We start from the raw sequence: 5,634 nt of genomic DNA on the forward strand, positions 1-5,634 counted from the left end.
AATTCAACCTTTAATATAAGACTATGTTGTTTCTACAAAGGACTGAGAGATAATGTTTCAAATTTTAGGAAAAATGTGTAAATCTGATGATTTGTTGTTGCTGTTCTAATATAATTCTGCATTTATACTTATGCAATACTTCCAAAGTGTAGACAATTTTCATTTCTTATTTTCTCCAATGTCGCATTTCTGCTACATGTCACAGGATAGGATTTATGTCCCTGAGAATATGTTTCTCTTTATGAATTAACTTTAGAAATACTGATGAGAATTTGTGTCTTCTGCCTTTATTTCACTAACTGCATTGTAAGAATCTTTTTGAGATAGCTACAATATAATAGTAAGTCTTTCAGGCTTGGGGTACACTTACTACATTCTTAGTCTTTGTTTTTAAGTGACCACAAGAACTAAATAAATACATTTTACGTGAAATGCTTTTGAAAAAACATTTTTGTTCTTTCATAAAAGATTGAAAAGCCTAATTTGGGCTATGGAAAAACAGAATAACCTCAAATGCAATCTCCTTCTTTCTCAAGGAGGAAAAACATTGTCACTAACTGCTCTTTCAGCTTACTCTATGAATAGGATTAGAAGGACTTACAGAGTACAGAAAAGTAGAAGGGGGATAATTTAAGCATGACAGAAAGATATCTTAAATGTCTTTTCAAAACACAGGAGGAGAGGTAGCTGACTTCTTTTTTTCCCTGATGCTTACATTCCAGATGAATTTATATGACAATTACTGAAGAAATGTGAATAGAATGTTTGAAGTCTGACCCATAGCAAATATTTATGGAGAATGTATAACCCTCTAAAATAAATGTTTGTGATATGCAGTTCTGTGGTTCTTGCTTATAACTGAACTATGATTCTAGTGAATGGTTGGAGAACCATAAAGCTTTTTCTTTGCACACCCCGACCCCCCAGCTTGACTACAAATAGGAGATATCTTATAATTTAATTATAAGGAACTCTGGGAACTGTATAATTGCACTACAATGAAATTTTCACAAGGAAAGCCTCTCCCGGTATGCTGGCTGAAGCCTACCTAAAACCCTCTCTTCCTCTTAATTTCTATGTTTAATTTAACAGATAAAAAAAGGTTCAGATGGGTGAGACAAAGATTCAAACACAGCAATAAGCACATCATACATAAGACACATATCCATGCCCTGTACATGTTGCTTCTTGCTATAATGTGAAACATCCAGAAACTGAGGTCCTCTGATTGACAAAATATCACTCACTGCATTACAAGACATGTAAAGGAAAACTCATAGTTCAGTGGTGTGCTGTTGCACAGGTTTCAAGTGATTGTTGATGCTAGAGCAAAATGTAAAGTCACAGTGGTGATACTAAAGGGGAAAAAAAATCACTGGAGCAGGAAAGTAAATTTCTGAAACAGTGCAAAAGAGCAATCATTAAAACAGTAAGACAAACAGTCTTCCAAGTCACCAAAGCCGTTTAAAATTTAAGGGTAAAGTAGATTGGAAAGATAGAAACCTTCTGTGAGATCAAGAATTAAGCAGCTGTAAGAAGTAGAAATAGACCAAATTTTATGGAGAATACATGATTCCATTAAATCATGACATCAAACCACAACTGAAATAGTTATAAAAGCAGAAACTATAATTACTGAAGCTGCTGTGGATGTCTTGTTATATTTTATTTTATAATTAGAATGCCCTAATAAAATTGCTTTTTACATCCTTATCTGTCTTTTTGCCTGTTGTTTAGTGCAAATAAATTGAGCAACATGAAACATGTGAAGAGGCATTTGGCCCAGAAATAGTTACACTGAAGTTTCAGGTTGATTGGTTTCCCCCATTCTGGAAATCATTATTTGAAGTAAAGAACTTCACTTGTTTTCCTGTAGCTTAGTTTCCAAATTTATTTAGTTGCACAGAGTGCTTGACACATAAAGAATTTAAGTCAGTGTAAAAAACTCAAACAAAACCTTTTTAGCTAATGTCCTCCAGGTCTTCTTGTTTAGAATGCACTATTTTGTATTATCTATTGAAAATCTTAATGAGTTTGAAACCTTGTCTGCACACACATTTAGTCACTTTGCTACCACAGGATGACCTAGATGCCCCGACACCTCCTACATGTGAGGTATGCAGCTGCTATTTCTGTTAATCTTCACAATCTCAATTTTTAAGTGTTCCACATTCAGTCATAAGACAATATTTCACACATACAAAATTAGCAAGATTAGTAAGTACTTATGTTCCAAAAGAATTCCGTGTATTTAAAAATGGGATTGTTTAGGAAGGTTTTTGATTTTGCCATTTGGAAAATACTTGTGAACTAATTGCTTTTTTACAAGTATACTGACTTTTTAAAGTTAGTATAAGACAAAAAATGGATAGTTAATAAGTGTGGTAGATATATTTCATGCTCAGATAAAGAATTTTCTCACTACCATTTTAATTAACTCATTAACTTGGTGAGTATGTGACTTACTAAAGGTAACATGCTTATAAGCTATCATCAAAGGCAACACACATTTATGTCACATAGAAAAAATTGTGCTGAATCACAGGAATGAGTGAAAAATTTCAAATTTGATAGGAATTCCCAAGTGTGGTAAAATCTGTCTTCCATGCATCCAGTCATCAAGGTGTTGTAGTTAAAGGCTGTAATACTATGCAAGTGACCACAATTCATGGGCACATTTAGTGTTTCACATGAGTTTAGACATGACAAATGATACCTTGTTTCCTAATGACGTTCAAGGGATGATTTCAACAGGTTTACATAAAAAAGCTTCCAAAATGCTTAAAATCACTTATATCACTTATATAATTTGGATTATATTGACCAAAATATTTCATTAATCTAAGAAATCTTTCATTATATTTTAGTTGTATTTGGTTCCAGGGTTCCAGGAAACATGGTAGGTCTTGATAAATTTACCTGCCTTTTTTTTTTTTTTTTTTCTTGAATGCTTAAATATATTTTTTGTTAGAAAGACACTAAGTTTCAAGTCTGGATCCTAATCTCATGGAATAAGAATAATGCAAACCACTCACCTATTGTTGTTTTCTTCCTTTTACTCTTTGGTAAAATTAATCAAGAAGCCTCAGATTCTTTTCATTTATTCCAGGAGTTTTTGTAAATGGGCATTTTTTTCTTCCTTTACTTAATTGAAGTCTTACCAAGTAAAATTCTTCCATCACTTCTTCTGTCATTTATTAAGTTCTCCTTTTAACAGTCCTTGTGTATGTACAAGTTTGACTTCAGGGGCACAATCCAGAAATCTTAATATGCAACTTTTTCATAAACAATACAAAGAAGTTGACAGTTCTCAAAGGGGCTTGCGTGAAAAGATAATTAAGTGCTTTAGAGAATGTCAAGAGTCAATAGCTCAGCACTGTCAGCATTCTTGAGTATTACAGGCTATAATTAGATGGCATGGAGGTGTAAGAGATGTTTGGCAGTTTATTTCAGCATGATCTTGAGGGTAAAAGTAAAGAGCTGCCTCAAAATGTGACACTATGAGTGAGGAGAGCAGGAAGATTAAAACCTCACACAGGTTTTTTAGTGACTTAGACAAATTGCTACTTTGTGGAATGTCACTGTTTTCAAAATTTCCATCCATCTATCCAGTCAGTTTTATCTTATGCCCCAAATTTCAATTGCGAGGTCACTGGCATTTTGCTTTTCTAATATTCCAATTCTTGACTTACTAAATTACCTCAGTAGTAAAATTTTCAAAAGCACCTATTTAACTATTGGTATTCAAATTATTCTGTAAGATAAGCTGTTTACCTGATTACTGAATTGTGTACTTCTGTAAATATAATAATTTACTCTCTCTGTTACTTATCCAGTACTAGCCCTACCCCTGTTGTATCAATACAACGCCATCCATCTCAAAATCCCAAGGATTTTAATACTTTTTCAAGATAAAATCTCTTATACCTATTCCTTTTGAAATGTTAGAAGCTCAGGTTTTAAACTGAAAAATAATTCCCACCACAACTTATGATTTTGACTGCAAGCAGGTTTCTGCATTGACTAATGTAATTAAAGGTTAGCCTTGTAATAGTTCATGTAATTACAGTTATGATTATTAAAGTATCAGTCGTCCACTTTTCCATTAGCATTCTGCTTGGTAGTTAGCAGTAAGCAGAAATAAAATATTAGAATTTTCAAAGCAAGAGATTACCACTTAATGAAATTCTCCGATGGTGCAGAATGGTTATTAATTATTATCATGATGCCTGCTCAGCTGGTGCTATGAAAAAAATCTAGGAGCCGTAAGCTGGGGTGAGATAAGAAAGGGTTTAATTATGCCAAGGCAAAGAGATGTTACACAACGGGCGCGCTGGGCTGTGCCCGGGATGTTACATTTATAACAATATCTGGCCAATCCCAAGTGTGTCCACCCTATAACTTTTGGCCTGGTCCACCCCCTGGCCTGCCTCCTGGAATTGGGTCGGGGGGCTTTTTGGGACCCCCTCTTCATCATTCTTCCTCATCTTCGGGGTACAGAGAGCAGAGTCACCCAGTTCTTTGACTCTGTCCTGCGGTTTAGGCCAAGATACAAGCGTTCTCCAAACAAGACAGGCTTGCCTTGACTAAGAGACAAAACATCTTCTACTGGATATGGGAATAGGGTTGATATGGGGGGTATGGAATGGGGTGAGAGGATTAAGGAATGTATAAACTAAGGGGTGCTACAGGGAGGAGGGAGAAAGGGGTTTGTTTCTAAAATCTACTTCTATTACCTATAAAACTTATAAGGTAGAAAAATAAAAAAATTATTATGAGCTTAAGGCATCAGTCATCATCGTTATTCATACAGCAAAATGGCTTTGGGGTACCTGTGTGCTTCCTTCCTGCACTGTTCTCCAACATTAGCCTTATCTGATCTCAGATGCTGAAACAGTGCTTGTATTAACTAAAGAGCTGACTGCACGCTAAATGAAAATTAATACTGCAAGGAAGTCACAGTATGACATGTAGGGTTTTTTCCTCTTTTCCTTTTTCTAGACATTTCACAGAAAAGGTTGTCAAACATTGGAACAGGCTGCCCAGGGAAGTGATGGAGTCACCATCCCCAGACGCGCTCAAAAAACGTGGATATGGCACTTCACAAAGGTTAGTGGTAAACATGGTGGTGCTAAGTCAACAGTTTGACTGGTTGAGCCTAGCAGTCTTTTACAACTCTAATGATTTTTTGATTTGCAAACTATTTAAAATGACTCACTGGAGTCCTTTCTGAGCATCTTTTGGTCATATACCTCCCCTAGCTCTAGAATTATATTGCTTATAAATAATCAAGAAAAGATGAAAGCTTTGTTAAAAAAAATAAAAAAAAAAGGTTTTGCTGCTAAGCCACAGGAATTTTCTGAAACTAGTCAGAATGAAACAATCACATTTTTCCACTCCTAAAAGACGAACTATTAAAGCATTTGATGTATTGAGAGGATACTCACAGGAAGTTAACATGATGGCTTCAGTTTGATTTCCTGACTCACTGGAAATTTTCTGCTGTTGTTATGCTGCTCCCCCCCAAGTGGACCTCAAAGAGCACAGAACCTGCTAATTAGACTTGAAGTTTACCTGCTGTTTAAGGCTGGTGGCACTTGATGTCTGAGCACACCAGAAAACGTGTGCTAGGCC

Source organism: Neopelma chrysocephalum, unplaced genomic scaffold, assembly GCF_003984885.1.
Source record: "Neopelma chrysocephalum unplaced genomic scaffold, ASM398488v2 Primary Assembly neopelma1_96936, whole genome shotgun sequence".
In the NCBI taxonomy this organism is placed as follows: Eukaryota; Metazoa; Chordata; class Aves; order Passeriformes; family Pipridae; genus Neopelma; species Neopelma chrysocephalum.